A 21,984-nucleotide genomic window follows, 5' to 3' on the forward strand; every position below is an offset into this window, starting at 1 on the left:
ATTGTCTTGATGATACCATGGATAGTTTCCGAGGACAGTACTTGCACACTGGTAGACCTACAATCATTGGACCCATGGTGTCCACAACGTAAAATATCTATGGTGACCAGGGTGAGTTGTTGTAGAAAAGCTTGAATGTAATGGACCCCAGGGATTGAATTTCCAAACCATTGTATTTGATGAGTTTGGCAGTGGTTGGTTGAACCATCCCTTGCCATTTTTATGAGTACATACGTTTCAGTGTGTGAAGTGGAAGGATGTTTGTACCTGCACCAGTATCCAGTTTCATTATTGGTACCAATGTGTCAATACATTCTTTGATGTTCACCATGTTGAATGTTTGCTCACTTTGTGTATCATCCTCATCACCTGACCTTATAGGCTAGTAAATATTTTGTGAATCTTGTTTTGATGATGTCTGTTACATGCTGTTGGTTGACTGGGATGCTGTACCTGTCATGCCTCTGGCTACAGCTTCTCGTGACAACAAACTACTTGTTCTGGCCTTTGTTTTCGGCATTGGCACTTCCAGTGCCCTCTGGTGCCATATGCAGCTGGGCAATTTCTGGGTGCATGAATGAGTCCGCATCACTCACATTGCTTGCTAGGCTTGCCTGCATTAGTTATTGTGCCAATGGTGGATGAATTACGTGTAGTCTGTAGACTCTGTCTACCTGGTAGTATGACTTTGTATTTGCATTCACTTTGCAGTAGTGCTTCTACGCAGTAGTCTTTTTGGAATGCTTCTATTGAGGTAAATGCCTTCATGAGCTCGATTATTCTGTCGGCTAGCTCTGAAACCGTAAAGTTGCAATCATGCCCCTTGCCTCTGCATCTACTTATGAATTGACCATTGACCAATGGTTTCTGTTGGTTGTTGCCTAAAAGACATGGGGTAGAATTTTTCACTGAGTGGGTGGGCACGCGCCCGACCCACTTGAGCATAAAATAGCATGTGATGATGTCAGGCGAGTGTCCTGATGTCATCGTGCACTCGCACGATGTTTCAGTCAGCAGGCACACACGGGAGTCGGGGCCAGGCCCACCATCAATTATGAGGCCAATTAAGGCCATTAAAAAGGCAATTAAGTCCTTGCCTGTGCGATTTCACGCTCATCGCAAGGCTGCCTCCTCCATCCCAGATGTCTGAAAATGACCCTTTAATTTGCATCCAAAGTCCACTCAATGTCTGTGCAATAAAGTATCCAGCTACTCACGTCCAGCATTACATACCGGCATATCCTGCACCAGAAAGAAAAAAGGTGAAGCATACTCAGACCATCAGAACCAAAGCAGATTTAATGTTATTGTCACAGTGAATGCATAATGATATTACCATTACTGGTGTTGATGTCCACACCAGCAGACATATAAACCAAACATATATTAACAGAAAATCGTCCGTGAACTCTTGTGCTCTTGGAGCCTTTAGCTCACGTTTCCGTGTGCTACGTCTTGGTGCCCCCCCAACCTTGCTGGCACTGGCAATGGAGACAGCCTGCACTCTACTGTCTTGTTGGCCTTGATGACCTTGGTGGTGAGTGGAGCCTGTGCTGACCTCGCCTGGGAGGGAGCAGCCAGTGCCATGGCTGGCATCTCCCCAGTCATCACAGCCTCATCAGATGCCACAGTCACTGGCAGAAGTGCGGAGGAGCTGCTGCTGCCATCCAGAGCACCCTAGAAAGGAGCCCGCAGAGATAACAGGCAGCTCGTGCGTCAACATGAGGTCACTCTGGAGTTTCCAGTTCACCGTAGATTGACAGGCACTTAGCTGGGATACTGGGTGCCTCATCCATCTCCCACACTGACACTAACCACCTGAGGCCAGTGCCTGTGTGAGGGCTTACAGGTTTGAGCGCAACCCCAGGAACTCCTGATTCTGTTCCTGGGGCTGCCTCTCCATGAGAGTCACCACTCTCTCAATGGAGGAGGCAGTGCGCTCGGCAATGAGGGTCAATGCAGTGCTCATGCTCCGCATGGACTCCTCCACAGCTGAGACAATGGCACACAGACCCTCATGGATATCTGCCAGGTCCTCCCACACATCCTGCAGGACACCAAGCATCTGCTGCCTAATGGACGACTCCAGAGGCTCATCATCTGTCTTCGACTCAGCATCGTCCTGGCCCCCAGCAGCCCTCCGACTGCTGGCGCCCTGGGCACTCTCTGCCTCCACCTGCACCTCAAGCGAGTGTGAAGTGCCTTCACCAATCCATCTAATGTCCACCAAGGTGCTGGTATCTCCACTGTGAGAGAGTGGATCAGAGAGTGGATGTGATGCAAGTGCAAATGAAGCCTGGAGGTCCTCTGGCTTTAGGGATGGCCCTTCGGGGTCCAGAGAGCGAGGGCCTGCTGGCGAATCTAAGGGAGAACAACAACATGTCATTAGTTAAAGCCTTCATACTGTCACTGTGCATGTCAGGTACCCTGGTGAGACAATGGAGATCTGCATTATGGTGCCATCGTCTTTCAATGATCAATGGGGACTCCAGGTTTGATGCTCCCATCAATGCAGAGACTACACAAGAACGGTTGCACAATCCAAAAATCTCACCTCTGTGCACTGCACTCTTACCTTTGTCTGGCACCCCTGCTTCTCCACGCCCAATTGCATGTGGACTGTGCCGTCTTTCAAGCTCAAGGGCGTCCTGCTCGAACCTGGTCAGCAGCAGCAGGCTGGGTGGGCCTCCGCCTGTACATGACCTCTCTGATTGGTTATGGCTCGTCTTCCCCTGAAAGGACAGAGGAGTATTGATTAGTCCACTCTCTACCTGCAGCGCCATTGCAGCCTGGCCAACCCCAGCTGAGGAACACCTTGCAGGGCACATCCAAGTCGTGGTCCCCGAGCCGCAAGGCACTCAGTCCAAGCAGCCAAGGCTCATCCACTTGGCCAACTCCAACGTCAGCGATGGTTGGCACTCAGACTCTAGCACCCCTGAAGTCCACGAGGGACAGCCAAACCTTAACACTTCTGCACCCTGACCCATGCCAACACGATACTCACCCTCCTTGAGCACAGCAGGTCATTGGACCTCTTCCAGCACTGCACCCAAGTGCGCCACACCACACCATGGCTGCTAACCAGCGCTGCAACCTCCTCCCAAGCCCTCTTTGTGAGGTGCGGTGACCTCCTCCTCCTATCTCTGGGGACAAGGGTGTCCCTCTTTTCAGCCACCTCCTCTAGGAGGGCTGCAAGGTACTCATCAGAGAAGTGGGGGGCTGAGTGCACACCTGACCTGCCCTCCGGCCTGCCGTGTCCAGTCACACTTGACTCCATCGCTTGAGCTTGCTGACATAGAACAGACGTCCTCCCGTGGCAGCCTTCCAGGGGCTGCCTGTGCCGTTTATAAACCAGCCGCTGGGTCGCCATTGGACCCGGTGGCTGACAGGCGCCCTCTCCCGCTCGGCCCTTCCCGACCAGTGGGGAGCTGCGTTTCACACCGGGCGGGCCTTAATTGGCCCACCAGCATGAAATGGTGGTTGGGGGCCGATCGCAGGCGGCGGCCCATTTCTTGGCCGAGCTGATGACCGCACCAGCCTGCCGAACCGAAAACTCTACCCATGAATTCCAGATGGTGGATTCGGAAGTTGAGCTTGACTCATTGATCTTTGAGTGTTGACTGTATTTTATCTCGATTTTTAAGGCCATCGTCCAACAGACTGAAGTGTTCAGTCTGTGGAGGCCATCGTTGCCTTTAACAATTTTAATCTTAATGGCGTGTTTGTCTGGTTCGAAGATATTGAGGGCCAGAAAACATAGCTCTATGCATTGTCAGAACAAAGTAAACTCAGGTCGCCCATTGCCTTCCAATTGTGTGTTGGAAATCTTGTGGTCATCCAGTGGCTTTTTGCAGGATTATTGAGGTTACCTGGAACCGGATAGCTATTCAGTTTTTGTTTACAGTCCTTCAGAACTTGGTGTGGCTACTTAAGTTGCAGCACTTTAAGTGGCCACAGCCTAAGCTGGTCATAGGTTGTTGCTTGAACACAATGGCGGTGCTATTGAGGTGTTTCAGCTTTTCCAAGGTTAACTGAAGTTCTGCCCACAAAACAGTAATTTTAGATGTTAAAATGGACTGCAAGCTTCACAAGGGAAAATTATGAAAAGAAGAAAGGCATTTTACAGGCTTCTTCTGGCTATAAGGAGCTGTTGGCAGCTGTTGCAGGATGGATTCTTCTTCCCTAACCCAGCCTGCAGTGTTTTAATCTCCCCCTAACCTCCTGTAGGGACATCAAGCTTCAGTAATGGATTCTTCTCTCTGTGGAGTTCTGCTTAAAGCTAGGCCACCCAGAGTCGGCTATTTAATGGCTGTTCCTGCACAAGCTTCACAGCAGGTAGACTTATACTAATTAAGCTCTCCCAAATTTGAACAATCTTACTGAGACCTGGTGCCTGTTTGCTGCATGGAGTGAGGTGTAATGTCCCAGAGTGAAGGTACAGTATGTAGGATAAGTTGGACAAGGCAAACAAATGACCAAATTAATGGTGCATGATTTTGAATGTGGTAGTCTATAAAGCCAATAAAATGTGAACCACACAGCCAAAACAATAGAATATAAGTCATATCAGGTAGTGATCAAAATTTCTAGGCCAGGATTTTCCGTTTAGCAGGAGGGAGAGCGGGAGCAGGCGCAGACCCAATCACCGCCCATGATCGGGTCCGCATCGCCATTTTATGCAGGCGAGCCAATTAAGGCCCGCCCAGCGTATTCCTGACTCCCGTGCATAGCAGGAGTGTGCGGACAGCGGCAGGCGTGTCCACCGCGTCCAATGGCGACCCGGCAGCCTGTTTAAAAGAAGGCCTGGCAGCCTTTGGTAGGCTGCTCACAATGGCTGGTTCCAGGCCACAGCGAAGGGGTTTGGGTGAGCAGGCCAGGCTGGAGGGTAGGCCAGTGGGGGGGCCAGTGCGCCCTTTGTTTTTCTGATGACTGCCTTGCTGCCCGCCTCAAGGAGGTGGCAACACAGTGGGAGGTGTTGGTTCCCCAGGATGGGAAGATGAGGCCCCCCTACATGACCAAACTTGCCTGGGAGGAGGTGGCGGAGGTGGTGAGCTCCTGCGACGTGGTGCAGCGCACCTGGATCCAGTATCACAAGCGCTTCAACAATTTGTTGCGCTCTGGAGGGGTGAGTACCATCTTGGCACTGGGCATTTAACCCAGCAGGTAGCCTTACCCTCTGCGCCACCTCCCCCCCCACCCCCCGCAAGTCTCAGTGTAGTGACTGCATTGAATCATTTAGGGCATTTTTCCTTTGTGGGTGGGCAAGCAGTTAGTGCCCATGCTAAGGTCAACATGGCTGGGTCATGAGGAGATGAGTTTTTCCCGCAGCATGTGTTGATCTTAGACTCATATGACTGGGTTGGAGGCAACCTGGAGGAGATGCACCTAGGCCCAGACTCAGAACTCCAGGACATGCCCTATTCCAGGTGATGAGATAGTGAAAGGGGAGCCTCAAGGTGGCGTAGCAACGAACCATCTGCTGCCCTCTATGCTGCACTTGGTTGTGCCTCCTTGCTATGGGAGGAAATACCGTGCGGCTCCTAATGTGACATGAGTCCAAGGGGGCGGTGAGGGGGTGGTGGGTAGCAGGCCTAGCATCTTTGTCTAAGTGATCAGCAGCAGTGGGGTGAGGAGGCACTGGAAGCCTGATATGTCCCACTCTGGTTGGGGTGTGGCGTGCATGAGCAGAGTCCACGTGCAATTTGCCCTAATCAATGCTCTTCTCTCTTTTTCAGAAGAAGAATGCACAGAATGCGGCCAAGCATGTGAGGACTGGAGGCTGCCAGGCACAGCTCTCCATACTAAGCCACTTCGAGCAGGAGGCCCTTGAACTGGAGAGGCGCCATGCACCCAGGTCTACTGGTGTCAGTGAGGCTGGGGTGGCATGGCCAGGTATATAAGGCCTACAGTGAGGTCCGCATTGCCCTCCCAACAGCCATAGCACTGAAGATTGTTACATTAGTTGCAACATTGCTGGGCCATTGGTTATGGAAGGATGAGCGCATAACGAGCCGCGGAGACAGACATGAAGTTTGTCAGTGTCTGCACGCTAACTGATCCAATGTCCTTGTTCTTCCTTTCAGCATCAGTGGAGCAGGGCTGGGAGGAGGTGCAGCAGAGGTCCCCTCTCACACCTGAGGGGCCTGAAGTCTCACCAGCGTCACACCATCTCTGCCAGGCTGGCACCAGCACAGATACTAGCACCTCGGTGGGAATTAGAACATCGACTAGTGTCCCGGGGCACAGTGGTGACGGCACTTCATACCTGCTGGAGGAGCTGGCAGAGACAGAGAGTGCCCATGGTGCCAGTAGTCAGAGGACTGCAGGGGACCAGGCACATGCTCAGTCGGTGGCTGATGATGTGGCTCTGGAGTCGTCTGTGACGCAGGAGGGACAGGAAATGCGGCCAGGTGTGCGGGAGCATCTGGGGGAGATACATGAGGCTATGCTTGGCATGGTGCCTGTGGTGGAGGAATGCACGCGGACGCTCGCCAAAGCAATGAGCCTCGTGTCCGAGCGCCATGCATCCTCCATGGAGAGAGTGACGACTCTCGTGGAGAGGCTCCTCCAGGAGACCCATCAGGGCTTCCTGGGGTTGGGCTCGGACCAGCAAGCCCTCACATCGGCATTGACCTCAGTTGGTCAGTGCCAGTCTGGGAGATGGTGTGGGCATCAAGCTTCCTAGTTTGTTGCACATCCATCCACGGTGAGCGGGGAGGTCCGAGGTGACCCCACGTCAGCGCAGCAGCTGCCTGTCGTCTCTGTGAGCTCCTCTCAGGGCGCTCCTCTGAGGGTGCAGTTCCCTTGCCCCTCTGCCAGTGACCGTATATCATCTGGTGAGGCTGCGACGACTGGGGAGATGCCAGCTGTGGAACTGGCAGCTCCCTCCCAGGCGGGGCCAGCACAGGCTCCACGGGCCAGAGGACGCCCACCAAGGTCATCGAGGCCAACAGGACAGCAGAGTCAGCAGGCTGTCTCACATGCCACTCCCAGCGAGGGGGCAGCACCAAGACGTAGCACCCGAAAACGTAAGCATAAGGCACCTTAGGCACACCACGGGTTTACCAATGGTGCTTTTGTGTTGGCCTGAGATCACGCCCTTGTGATTTCTTTTTGATTGTTAACACTATTGTTTTCTATTTGTGATAACTTCTGCTTCACACATTAAATACCAGATGTGTGACCATGGCTGAGAGCTCGTTTCTTCTGCATGTATATGTTTAAGAAAAGTGTCATGAGTGATTTGTTGGACATTCAGCTTTATGTACAAGGCCCTTAGTTACTGCTGATGACCTGGAAGATTTTGCACTTAGGTGTCAAATATCGAGGCGGCAACCCAGGCTTGTCCTGGTGATCCATCTGTGTGTGCTAACTGAAGGCTCGTTGGATTAAAGTCTCCCAGGTGTCCCTGCCTCCCTGGAGTAGTCCCGGGACAGTGTCTACCCCCTCAGTATTTCCTTGTGCATGCTCATCCTCGGAATCACCGCTGGACTCACCGTGTGCAGCCGCAGCCGCTGCGTCGACGTCTTCATCATCCACTGTGTCCCCCCTTTCCAGCGCAAGATTGTGGAGAGCGCAGCATGCAACCACTATCACCGAGATACGATCTGGGGGGTATTGGAGCACGCCCCCTGAGCGGTCCAGGCATTGGAAGCGCATCTTGAGAAGACTGATGGTTCTCTCCACCACAGCCCTTGTAGTGCCATGGCTCCTATTGTACCGCTTCTGTTTTTGGATGGCAGAGAGGCGTCATGAGCCACCTTCTGAGGGGATAGCCCTTGTCACCCAGCAGCCATCCATCCAGCCGGGCTGGAGCAGTGAAGAGCCCCGGCACCTGGGACTGTCTGAGGATGTAGGTGTCGTGGGAGCTGCCTGGGTAGCTTGCACAGACTTGAGGAATCAGCATCCTCTGATCACACACTATCTGCACGTTCATGGAGTGGAAGCCCTTCCTGTTGACGAAGGCACCGGGCTCACCTGCTGGTGCCTTGATGGTCACATGTGTACAGTCTATAGCACCCTGGACACGGGGGAAGCCAGTAATGGCCGCGAAGCCTCTGGCTCGCTGTGCCTGACTTGCCTGGTCACAGCGGAAGTGGATGAAGGTCAATGCACGTCTGAACAGAGCGTCTGTAACCTGCTTGACACAAGTGTGGACAGCTGATTGGGAGACAACGCAAAGATCACCCACCAAGCCCTGGAAGGAGCTAACGGCATAGAAGTGGAAAGCAGCTGTGACCTTCAGAGCCAATGGCATGGGGTGTCCACCCACACAGTTAGGGGAGATCCCAGGGCCAATCATTTGACAGATATAGTTGACTGTCTCCCTTGACAGTCGGAGCCTCCTTCGGCACCGCACCTCAGTCATATTGAGGTAGCTGCTTCGCCACCTGTATACCCTGGCAGCAGGATAGTGGCGTCTTCTGCGGCCCCTTCTGCCTTGGACTACCTCTTGGCCCTGTGCCCCTTGTGCCTGCGCCTGGCCTCCCAAAGGTGGCTCCCCTGGAGGCTGAATGTGCACTCCTGGCCTCCTCCCCTTCTAGCCCTCCCTTCCTCCTCAGAGGAGCTGTCTCCAGTGGACAGATCAGTTCCTATACCCAGGCTGATGGAAGGCTTCCTGAAACCTGCAGGCCCGGAAAAGATTCCTCACTGCAGAGTGAGGACCTGAAGATTAAGAGTCCAGAAAAAGCTGCTGGGATGCGTTCTGAAGTACTGCAGATCACACAGACAAGTTTGAAAAACTTTCACCAATAAATATTTCACAAAGCAGATTCACAACCCGTGGATGAGGTTTAAACAAATGTCTCCTACCCGCCTGCCCGTTGTGCCCATGCGCCGACCCGATGATTGCACGGGCGCCAAAAAATTGGCGTTGATTGAAGACTAAAGGGCCTTAAGTGGCCCATTAATTAATGGCGGGCGCGCATCGCAAGCCATCGTGTGCCCGCCCAGCAAAATGTCGCGATGGCGTGCGGTGATGTCGGGACACTCACCCAACGTCACCGTGTGTCGTTTTACGCGCGGACGTGCGGGGCCCACCCCACCTCACGTCAAACGGAATATTCTGCCCCTAGTGACCTGTGCTTTGATCAGATGAGAAGGGGTCAAGTAGCTTCCTCTTTCCCTTCTCCTGTTTGACTGCAACAGGGTTTTTTTTTGTTTTGAGAAAGATATACTTGCCTTATTAGCGAGTATTTAACTGTTTACATGCTGTAATCATAAAGGAATCAAACAGACTGGTTTTCTTGAGTTTTACAAAGAAATAGGTTAGCTTTATTATGCCTAAACCTTTATCATGCTTAAGTAAAGTGATAAAATCTGCTCTAACTTTCATTTAAAGAGATGGTGGCATGGTAGTAATGACTAGTGACTTAGGTCCTTGGGTATACAAGTGGCGAAGCAGCTACCTCAATATGTCTGAGGTGCAGTGCCGAAGGAGGCTCCGACTCTCAAAGGAGACAGTCACCTATATCTGTCAAATTCCAGGTGCCCAGGCTAATATTCTGGGGACATGGGTTCAAGTCCCACCATGGCAGTGAGTGGAATTTAAATTCAGTAAATAAAAACCTGAAATAGAAAGCTCATGTCAGTAACGGTGGCCATGAAACTATCACCGTTTGTTGCAAAAATACATTTGCTTTACTAATGCCCTTTAGGGAAGGAGGCCTGCTGTTCTTACTTGGTCTGGCCTAGCTGTGACTCCAGATTCGCAGCAAGGTGGTTGACCCTGAAATGACCTAGCAAGATGCTCAGTTCAAGGGCAGTTAAGGATGGACAACAACTGCTGGCCTTGCCAGCGAAGCCTAAATCCCATGAAAGAGTAAATAAAAAGTTCTCAAAGATTCAGACAGCCGTTTAGCATTAGTAGTGATCCTGAAGGGCAGATTTCAAGTATCCAGTCCACCATTGAGACAATTGACCAGAGAAACATTAGACTCAGAAGGAGATCATGACAGCCATGCTGGTCCAAGACTGATAAAACAGCCTAACAAATATGAAGCTATTTTGTTCTCTAAAACATTCAGCAACATTACCAACACCTGAAAGAAGATTACACTTATGCAGCTTAAAACTCATTGGCACAGCATCGTTTCTGTGAAGACCTACCCAGATTTCTCAGGGGCAGGCAGTGCTGCCAGCTTCTATCACATGGCATTCTCGAAGGGTATGGGGACATATCTGAGCATCCCCTGTGTGTGCCAAAACGTGCTGAATTGGCACTATACAACCAGTGGATGTGACACCAGGATCCCAAATTTGGACAGTGCAGGTCCTGTCAATTCTTCATTCTGTACTCTTGAATAAAGAATCATGAATCAACAAGATGTGTCCTGCAGTGACGTTATTTAAAGGACCAGGTACCTTGATTGCAGGTAAGTTAATTTTTTGGACCTATTGCAAAGTGCCTGAAAGTATTCTGGAGTGTTTTTGCATATGTTCAGGTGAGTTCCTGCATTTGCCAGAATGTGTTGCTGCATTCTCACAGAGAGGGCTGAGTAGGTGCCCGGTGCACAGAAAGGCTGCAAGAGCTGGGAGGGCAGTGGCAGTGTTTCTGAGTCTGTAGGACAACAGAGAGATGGAGCAGAGGCTGAGGAGAGGGCAAGCTCTATGCCATGCCCTGTGGCAGCCTTGTATTCAGTATGCAAGAATTTCTATTGCAGCAGTCTTTTTTTGTGCAGTCTTCCTTTAAGAGACAACATGTTTTTAAGAAAGGGAAAGCTACCTGTACCACGTGATTAGCAAGCAGTGCTGCCGGGGCCTCCTGCTGTATGCAGAGCTTACGGCCAGTATTATGGATAAGAGAGCAGGGCTGGAGGTTCACCGGCCCGTGCCACAGTCATTCAGATGATGTGGGTGCTTAAAGTTTGTGTGCTGCCCGCCTCGATCCGAATGGGCAAGGCCTCGTCACGAATTGTGACTCCCGCACCCAAAAATTGGGGCAATTAAATTTTTAGTCATGGAGTTTGATAGATTTCGAAAATAATAACATTCTTCAAATGTTATCAAAACACCACCGGATTAAAAAAGAATCAGTCTCTGAAAATGTTCGCAGAATAATTGGATTTCAGTGTGCAACGGTTGAAAGGACATCATCGAGATGGACTGCCACCAAAGAAAAGTCTAACTTGGCCAGAGGACAATGCAGCAAAGATTCTCATATTCAGTCCAGACGGGAAGTATCTAGCCTGATGTGCCAGATGGCTGTTCGGTTTAAATTACAGCCCTTTCTTCCATGCAGTCTCCCAGCACAGTAAAAGTAATTGGAAAAGCATTGTGCATAAGTGTAATTTAAGGAGCATGCCAACAAGCTTTTTAAAGCAGTCATCAAGAGATGCACTTCATCTGCTTTAGTAAGTTACTTCCAAAATAATGTCTGCCTCCACAAATGAATTGTTGTCTTCTCCAAATTCATTCAGTCTGCTTCAGAGACTAGTGCAATTGCTTCTGGCACCACCAGAATCCACCAATGTGGAAGAGCCATTGTCTGAAATTATCAACAATATTGAAGCAGGAGTTCACTGTCAGTCCACATAAACAGGCAGGAATTCCATTCAAAAAGCGAGAACTTGCGCTTACAGAGTGCCTTTCAAAACCTCAGGATATTCCAAAGCGCTCTACAGTTTTGAAGTGTAGTGACTGTTGTTATAACTGTCTCCAAGCCCTCCATAGGTCCATCCAGGTGTTACTCAAACGTTCAAAAGATTTGATCTGGCTAATGAAGGGATGCCTCAACAACAAAAACAGGATCCTGCATTTATATAGCCCCTCTAATGCAATGGATTCTGTCAAAGCATTTCACAGGAGTGTTATCAAATATTAAGTTTGACACGTTTGATACATATGGAGATATTAGGTCAGGTGACCAAAAATCTGGTCAAAGAGGTAGGTCTTAAAGAGCACCTTAATGAAAAACAGATGTAGAGAGTTGTAGGGAGCTAATTCCAGAGCTCAGGCTACAATAGTTTACGGCATCACTGTCAAAGGTGAAGCGATGAAAATCAGGAATGCACAAGAAACCTGAATTGGAGGAGCGCGGGATTCTCAGAGGATTGTAGGGCTGGCATCAGCCACAAGAGGCAATTGCTAGCCTTGCTACATCCCCAAATGCTCACCGACCTGAGGTTGAGGATAAACAATTACTCGAGGCTATGGACAATATGCATGAACAATATGAGCTGGATTTTTCTGAAGTCTTCCTGACTCCGCAGACCTTTGAACATAGTGTGTGAACCCATATGTGGAAGTCCTGCCCCCATTTCTGACAGATCCAATTTTTGCTGGCAGGGGGAAAGGGGGCAGGGCATGATTCACCTAGATGGGAAACCTGAACTCAGCAGGGCCATTTGAACTTAGTGTGGAGTTCAAACGGACTTCATTTTGACTGCTCAAAAGTCTTAACCCACAGTGTGGAACTCAGAATTGATGGAGTAGATTTAAATGCTCTTGAAGGTCAGATAAGGTCTGTGTAATTGTCATGTTCTGAATTTTTTAAAATCCCCTGCTCTTACGAGAAAAAATAGGCTTTAGCTATTAGTGAGGGTTACAAAAAACACCATCTGCTGGACTGTTTTGTTTGACAGGCCATCAAGTGTAGATTAGAAAAAAACATGATCGCCTGTTCCATAGTTTCAATAGAGATCTTTGTTGGCATTTCCCAAGGGCTGCTATTATACCAATATGAATGCTTGACTAAGTTTCAAAGGCTTAAAAAAGCATTGTCTCAGCAGGGGGTTCTGAGTTCACAGTTTGACTCACAGTTTAAAGAGGTTATTAAAGGATTAGCTGTCTTTGATGGTGTTAAGAGATCTAGGCTTATTTCGTTGTCAGGAAGCTGGGAAGTACAACTCTCAGCGTGCTTCAGGAGTTTCTGCGCATGCGCAAACCAGAAGCCGGTGGTACATATGCAATAAGGTATTTTTGTAGTTCTTCAGGAAGAAAATGGGCCCAATGCACCTGCGCAGAAAAAAAATGGGGCAAAAACCTGATCATGCGATTGAAAGTGGAACACCATAATCAGAAAGGATTCACAGGGAGAGGGGACAGGGAGAAGTCCCAAAGAGGAGCCCTAGGCAGGAGACAGGAGACAGAGAGAGGGTACAGGGAGAGGCCCAAAATAAGGAGAAAGAGGATCAGTGAAAGAGTTTTCAAGCAGAAAAAGGGATGCAGTTGGCAGACTTTAAGTGATGAAGATGCGGAAGAAGCCCTGGTGAGTGAAGAGAGGTCAGGAGAAGCCCTGGAAATCAAAGGAGGCAATAGAAGGTTGGTGAATCTGTGCTGTGGGCTGTTGGGGCAAACAAAAGTAACCTTATGGAGCAGTGGTGTTCTGTTCAACATGGCAGAAAGCTGAAGTTGTGCGTGTTTATTGATGTAGAATGCAGACTTGGGAATCTAGGGGAACAGAATCTCAGGAGGCGCGAATGAAACTTTCCAAGGTGGGCCATCATTGAGGCTATCTGAGTTGGAGTGACTTTTGGAGAGAATTCAAAGATGAGATCTTTGAAGGTGAAGACTGGATTCCCTCCTGAGTGAGATAGAGTTTCACTGAGATTGGTTGACTCACAGTATTTACTAACATCTGGGTGGGTAGTTGAAAAATCCATGGAATCTGCATTGGTTGCATAGGCCATTTATTGTGCAGTGTCGTGTGTATGACCACAGTTTGCCTGTTAATTCACGTGTACCCCATATTAACTCTGAATTTTAGAGTATAAGATAGATATTGTAAATTATTTTATCTTTCTGACCTTGTAAAGTTTATTTTTGTTTGTTCAAAACCTATGAGTTCTTGTGGATATATATTTTCTTAGCAAGTGCCTTGAATCTTAAAAGTTGTCTACTTTAAACAAAACATTATTGTTCTCTAACCGGATAATACCAAGAACTTGGGGGTCTGGTCCAGGATCATTTAATTTGTGGCTACTGAATAGAAATGTGTTTTTTTTATATAACAGATTAACACCTTGAGCAGATTTAAGAGCTTTGAATGGGAGATTTTTTTTTATTATCAAGTGTATATGGGGGAGAGTTGTATTAAATTGTTTGGAATATTTTTTCATCTCTACATTGCTCCTGAGGTCTCCCATGGTGGATATTAGGTGAGTGGCTATAAAAGTAGCATGGTTGGTATGAGGTAGCATGGGAGTTGGTAGGGGGATTGAATTGACATGGAAGTGGCTTGGGAAGTGGGTGAGGTGTTGTGAGGGGTGAGGATCAGTGGACCTAACAGCTTCTAAGACAACTGGGACAAAGTCCCAGAGAGCCGAATTGGACCTTCTAACCAGTCCACCTTGTCACTTGCCCACCCCGGTGACCCCCTACAATCTGCTTCCAGGGTCAGTGGGCCAGCCTATCCCATCCCTGCCTCCCTAGAGCAAAAAATGGTTCTATCGGGGTCCCTTAATCCGAGGCTCCCAGCTCGAGCTGTCCACCACAGTAGCAAAAGTCCAGCCTCATGCGTGTGATCTGAGAATATCCAGTAATGTGGCGAGACTGAATAAAATATTACACACTTGTTTTTAGCACAGTTAATTGATTATAAATGTTGCCTACTTAGTCTGCTTAATATACTGATACAAAACCTACAACTATCCTCTCCATTGGTTTAGGATGTAAAACAAAAGACTTCAATTAAATAATGTTTTTCATGACCACAGCATTTCTCAGAGCGCTTTACAGTCGATGGAGTAGTTCTGATGTGTCCTCCTGTCGTTGGGTGGAATCATCCCAAGTTTGAACTAAGGGCTGTAGCAGGTGTGAGAAAAGTCATTTACACACTGACAGGTTTTTGCACCATATTGTCCCCTTCCCGGTGCGTTCAACCTCGTTAATAAAGCATTCATGGGAAACATGCCGGATTGCTTGTGGGTGGGCTCGGATTTGCCCGCCACGCCATGACCTCAGTGCTTCCTTGCTCTGGGAGCCATATTTAAAGTGCACCAGAGCACAGCCTACTTCATGTCTTCAGTCCAGGACTGCTCCAGGCGACAGATGGCCCGGGAAGATGACAGCCCCCAAATTTAGTGACGCCTCTCTGGGGCGCCTGCTGGATGCAGTGGAAGGCCGCTGCTTACTCCTCTACCCGTGCTCTGGCCGCAGGAGTCACCAACCTGGCCTGGGAGGCAGTGGCAGTGGAGGTCAGCACCATCGGAGCACAGAGGAGGTCAGCCATCCAGTGCAGGAAGCGATTGAATGCTCTCATCTGTTCCGCCAGGGTAAGTCAACCACCTCATCACTCTCAGCTCACACACTCACAAACCCATCACACATCCACAGGGATCTCACACCTCAAGGGACAACACCATTAACTCTCACACACACCCTCACATCTCCATCAGGCTCATATCCTCTGGAGCTCGAGTCCTCATCCCGTCCATGTGTCCTGCTCACACTCTCTCTATCTGTTTTCATGCAGGAGAAGCTGGCTCATAACAGCAGGGAGAGGTTCTAGACTGGGGGTGGAGTGGCCCACATTAGGCTCCTCACTCACTTTGAGGAGCATGCCATCGCACTGATTGATGAGGATGTGGACCATGCCTGCTGCGATGGTGAGGTCATCGGCGATCACCCATGTGAGGATCCTGCATGCCATCACCCCTCTGTGAGTGCTCTCTCTCCTGCTTTTGACTCTGCTGCCATGAACTAATTATCTCTACTTTGGTTCATAGGGAGCTTTGCCAAGCGACCGACACCCTCAGCCAGCCAGTCCCTCAGCTCCATCCATGTCCTCATCTGCAGCCAAGAGGACGCCTCCTCAACTGATGAACTGGAAATAAGCAGCCTGGAAGACTTGTCACAGCGCTTAACCACACTCTCCACCAGCACAGATCACACACCTCAGTGGGACCGAGATCAAGAACAGGCTCAGGCTCACAATCTGTTGGAGACCGCATGGACACGTGCCCCCAGCAGGAGGAGGCAGGTTCAGCCGAGCTCCCCAGCACTCGGAGAACTGCTGAGGAAGAGGCATCTGTGAGGCCTGAGTCAGATGACAAGCCTCTGGATTTGGCCTTCCAGCACATCGTGGAGAGTCAGCCGAAGGCAGGGGAATATCATACAGAGTTGTTGAAAGCCCTCAACAGAGTGGCACATGAGTCAGAGGAGTGCTTCTCCTTGCTTTCTGATGAAGCGGTGCCCACATGTGCGTGCGTGGAGGTCTCCATGGGAAGGATGGTGGACGCCATTGAGACCCTGGTCCAGCAAAATATGGAGATGTGTGCAGACCTGTACTCCATCGCGGTAGCCATAAGTGAGTTCCTGCAGTGGCAATGTGAGAGGGAAAAGGGGCACCTTAACATCCCTTTCATTGCTTCTTCCCCTCAAGGAATCAGGCAGGGGCCATAGGGCACCCAAAGTGAGCAGGAGCGGCAGCTGGATACCGCTGGGTCATCCACGCAGGAATCTCAGAGGCTGTCCACTCCCTCTGAGTCCCCTTTGCCTGTGATCCCCTCAACCTCATTTCGTGTCACTGCAGAGGGTGCAGCTGGCCCACAGGAGGACAGCCACATCAAGCCGGGGCCCTCAAGGCCTCGGCTCTCCAGAGGACGCAAGCTGAAGTTGTCAGAGGCAACAGGGCCAGGCTGTCTCCACCCCTGCTGCAGATGTCAGGGCAGCACCTAGAAGTGTTAGGCCTAGAAAAGTTAAGAAACTCTGATCACAGGCGGCTGCACCAGTGAACACATTTTGTCACTTTATAATCTGAAAATATATTCACTTTCACTGAATAATGACTAATGTTATCGTTCAGCTTCACTGACAGGCTTCGCAGGTCATCCTGAATATATTCCCCCCACCCCACCTCCCATTAGCAGTTCAGCTGCAGGCAGCCGGACCACAAGTGATTCTGGAGGGAGAAGTGTATGTGTGGTGGGGTCTTTCGGAGCCTCATGCAAGCATTCTCCCATGGACATGGAGCCTTCATCCATCACACTCATCTCACAGTCCCCAGCATTTTCAATGCTGCCTGCTGGGGTTCTCTTTCAGTTGGCCATCTGAGCCGACCTGCATCTCCGTCCACCCACTGATCACACCCCCACGCAGCACCTGTTCCTGCCCAACACGAGGCTCCGCCCACTTTCAATTTCGACAGCCATGGGTTGTGGTCAAGTATACTGTTAGCTCCCCAATCCTCACCCTCTTCCCCAGTCACCCATGTCCTTTCCCCCATCACTGTTGACCCCCCGGCATAACCTCCCACCTCCCACCGTCACCTACCAACCTGAACCCTTGCCTTCCAGGTGAACGTGCACGTTCTCTACCTTCCTGTGAATCCCATCCCCATCCACATTGACCTCCCCAACATCCTCCTTCCCATCCCCAGGGTCCATACCTGCCCCCGAGTCCCCACCAGCTACAGCTACTGGTGCACCCTCACCCTCCCATCCTATCAGCTCCCTCTGCCCCCTCTTATACTTACCATTTCCTCTTACCACGCCCACCCTCAGATCACTCCCCAGGTGGCAGTCAATGACTCCACAGAACCCTTCCTTGCATGTTCATCTGGACATCCCCTTACTCCCTCCTCCACCCTAACTCCCTCCTCCACCCTTACTCCCTCCTCCCCCCCCGGGCACCTTCCCCCCTACAAACTCTCTGCTTCCCCGGACACTTTCCTCCCTCCGAACCCCTTCCCCTCTATGAACTCCCTTCTTTACACCTTCCTCCCACCTTATTCCTACCTCCCCGCTTCCTGCATTCTGCCCCGCCTCCCCTCCCCCATACTCCCTCCATCCATAGCAGCCCATGGCCAAGGTCCTGATGTTCCAAAGTAAACCCGAGAAATCAATGGAGACCTCCCACCTTCTGTGAGTTGCTTCACAGCGCAGCCGTGTCCATGGGAATCCAACCAGCATGCGATGCACGTGTTCCTCCAGGGTCTGGTATCTGTAGGGCTCCGGCATCTTATCCTCAGATGTCCGCGACCTGAGCAAGGCCCTATAGGTAAGTCCTGACGTCTGCACGCCATGCTTGTCCCGACGTGTTCTGGGCCGGCACATTTTCCGGTCTTACTTTGCATCCCATTAGTGGAATGTAAATCAGGTTCACGCCAGCCTCCAGCGGGATTCGCAATCCGCCATGGCGAACAACATCGGATGATCCCGCTGTGATTCCATGCCGGCATGAAATTGATTTCCCCCCTGCTGTCGAATTGCACCGCACCCTCCACCCCCCCCACCCCCCCAAGCCCCCAGCCTGCCACGTCACCTGCCACCAACGGGACCAGACCATTCCCCCATAATGTAGGGAACCAATTTGTGCATAACAAAGTGCCACAAACAACCAAATGATAATGACCAGATAATCTGTTTCTGTCATGTTGACTGATGGATAATTATTGCCCAGGACACTGAGGATAACTCACTTCCCTTTCTTCGACCTAGCGCCATGGGATCCTTTACATCCACCAGGGAGAGCAGATGGGGCCTCAGTTTAAGATCTCATCCAAAAGGCAGCATCTCCTTTGTACACTGTAGAATAACTAGGAATCCTTTCCATTGAAAGTGTGGTTTGAACATCCACTTCAACTGTAACTGAAGTGCTTTCCTCTTCAAGAGTATCTCTATGTGCTGCAGCTTGTATTCAGCTACATGGTCAGTCAAACTTCATAGAGAAGAAAGCTGGCCTGGATTTAACATGGTGTCAGCGGCCCTGTTCACCGGCTAGAAAGTCAGAGGTGGGTCCACCTCTGCTGGCGCTGCAAGTCATGACTGGATTTTATGGTTGACGGCCAGTCAGAAGTCCTGCAGTTTTTTATTCCCAGCAGCAGCACTGGCTGCAATGATGGCTGCCAGAGAAGCATGGAAGTGGGGCAGGTTTATCAGAGACTGCCAGTCAGGTCCAACCAAGAATGGGAAAGATGGGACGATAGTGGTGGGTGATCAAGCGGGTTGACCCTTTCTGCTGTGAGGAGCTTCTGTGGGCACAGGGTACAGGAACAGGAGTGATGCCAGGGTATATCTGGGCACCACCCATCACTGGTAAAATACCAGCAAGTGCAGGAAAAGACCCTTAAGTGGCCACTAATTGGCCGCTTAAGGGTCTCAATTGTCCCAAAGGGAAGCAAACAACCCATTACTTCGCCCACCACTGGTAAAATTCCAGTTGAGGGGGGCAGACAATGGCCACTGTGCCCCCCCGACTAACCCATCCAATTTTACACCTTCCTCACCTGCCAGTCCGTCCCTAGGGGCTGAGTGGGGAGAGTGGTGGGGAGGGTGGGGAGGGCGGGGGGTGGGGGGGGGGGCGGTGAGGGGGTTGGTTGCGATGTCAAATTACAGCTGTTGTATAGCCAGTGCTATATAAATTGTTATACAGATTCTGGAAAAGTCCCAGTAGATTGGAAAACAGCAAATGTAACGCTGTTATTCAAGAAATGAGGGAGACAGAAAGCAGGAAACTATAGGCAAGTTAGGCTAGCATCTGTCATTGGGAAAATGCTGGAATCAATTATTAAGGAAGTAGTAGCAGAACATTTAGATAATCATAATACAATCAAGCAGAGTAAACATGGTTTTATGAAAGGGGAATTGTGTTTGACGAATTTATTAAGAGTTCTTTGAGAATGTAATGAGCACAGTGGATAAAGGAAGCCATTAGGTGTAGTGCATTTGGATTTCCGAAAGGTTTTTGATCAGGTACAACATAAAAGGTTACCACTGAAGATAAGAGCTTATGGTGTTTGGGGGTAATATATTAGCATGGATACAGGAGGAAACAGAGAGAACAGAGAGACAGGATAAATGGGTCATTTTCAGGTTGGCAAAATTTAACTAGTGGGCTGCCACAGGGATAAGTGCTGGGTCTCATCGATTTACAATCTATAATAATGACTTGGATGAAGGCATCAGGAGTAGTAAAGTTAAATTTGCAGATGGTACAAAGGTAGTTAGGAAATAAAGTTGTGAGGAGGACACAAAGAGTCCACAAGGGGATATAGATTGGTTAAGTGAGCAGGCAAAAATTTGGAAGATGGCGTATAAAGTGGGAAAATGTCAGATTATCCACTTTGGTAGGAAGTATATTAAAGGAAAATATTATTTAAATGGAAAGGGACCTCAGAATGTTGCAGTGCAGAGGGATCTGGGTATCCTCATGCTTGAATTACAGCAAGTTAACATGCAGCTACAGCAAGTAATTAGGAAGACAAATCGATTGCTGGCCTTTACTGCAAGAGGGATGGTGTACAAAAGTAAGGACGTTTTGCCACTACTTGTACAGGGCATTAGTGGCCACACCTTGAGTACTGTGTACAGTTTTAGTTTCCTTATTTATGGAGGGGCAGACTTGCATTGAAGGTTGTTCAGTGAAGATTTACTAGGTTGATTCCTGGGATAAAAGGATTGTCTTATGAAGAAAGGTTGAGTAGGTTGGGAGTATAGTCATTGGAGTTTAGAAGAATGTGAGGGGATCTTACTGAAACATATAGGCCTGAATCTTCTGGTCAGCGTGCGGGGGCGGGCCCTTGCAAAATGACACACAGTGGCGTCGGGCGTGCATCCCAGCATCACCGCATGTCATTCCAATCTTCAGTTCGACGGGCGTGCATCAGAGTCGGCTGTGTGCCCGCCGGACTGTCAAAGGCCTATTAAGGCCATGTAAAAAGCAATTGAAACAATTAGCAGGGCTGCCCGTCGAACCTTAAGGTCGGAGGGCAGGCGAGGAGCCCAGGCGGCCTTCGCATTTATCATGAAACCTCATCCGTGGGTGGGATGAGGTTTCATGAAGGATTTATAAATCAAATAAATTTTTTAATTAAAATTCATTGACATGTCGCAGCTCATGTGACACTGTCACTTGATGGGACATGTCTGAATAATTTTTTCCAATTTTTTTTTGAACTTTTCGTAAAGAAAATAACCTCCCTGAGGCAGTTCCGTGCATCAGGGAGATTTCTGCGCTCTTTCATGCGTATGCATGAAGAAGTGCAGGCCCTGATCCTCCCTCCCCCACCCCCCGCACAGGCAGCACTGAGCGCTTCTGAGTGCGCATCATGCTGGGCGGGCCTTAACTGGCATTGGGGAGAAAATTCTCCCCATAAGATTTTGGGGGTGCTTGACAATGTTGATGCTGTGAGGGCGTTTCCCTACACAGGAGAATCTAGAACTAAGAGGTACAATTTCAGAATAAGAGTCTCCTATTCAAGGTGGAGATGAGGAGAAATTTCTTCTCTTACAGGGTCGTTAATCTTTGGGACTCTCTATCCCAGAGAGCAGCTGAGGCTGGGTCATTCAATCTGTTCAAAGCTGAATCAGACAGATTCTTTATCTATAAAGGGCCCAAAGGTTATGGGGGCAGGCAGAAAAGTGGAGCTGAGACCACAATCGGATCAGCCAAGCTCGAGGGGCTGAATGGCCCTGCCCTGCTCCTATTCATATATTTTTATGTTCTTACATAACCTCATATTTTGGGAGCGTACTGTAATCATCATGTTCTGAACTGATGACAGAGGGATCATAGATCCCTGAATTTCTGTGGGAGTTGTCTTAATCTTTAACAATAACTTAAAAGGATGATCAGTAGAACCCACAGAGGAACAGGATAAATTTCCCCTTCTGGCCAGTTGCACCATTTCTCCAAACTTTCCACTGATCTGCTGACAATTTTACAACAGGCATTCAAGACAAAGTCTGCAGAAACTCAGTGACCATGACTTCATCACGGAAAGTTGTGAAAGTAAAATTAATAAATCCGGGAACTTTTGCAGGATCTAAGTTGGTAGATCATTATAAAAAGCAACTGCTTCATCAATGCTCTTTAAGGCATGTATAGAATCATTGATTCATAGAATGGATACAGCACAGATAGAGGCCCTTTGGCCCATCATGTCCATACCAGCTCCTTCAAAGAACAATTCAGTTAGTTCCACTCCCCACCCTGCCTTTCCCCATTGCCCTGAAAATGTTTCCTCTTCAGATGCGTATCCAATTGTCTTTTGAAAGCTGCGATTGAATCTGCCTCCATCACACTCTCAGGCACTGCATTCCAGAC

Source organism: Cetorhinus maximus, chromosome 5 (genome assembly GCF_964194155.1).
Source record: "Cetorhinus maximus chromosome 5, sCetMax3.hap1.1, whole genome shotgun sequence".
Classification (NCBI taxonomy): domain Eukaryota; kingdom Metazoa; phylum Chordata; class Chondrichthyes; order Lamniformes; family Cetorhinidae; genus Cetorhinus; species Cetorhinus maximus.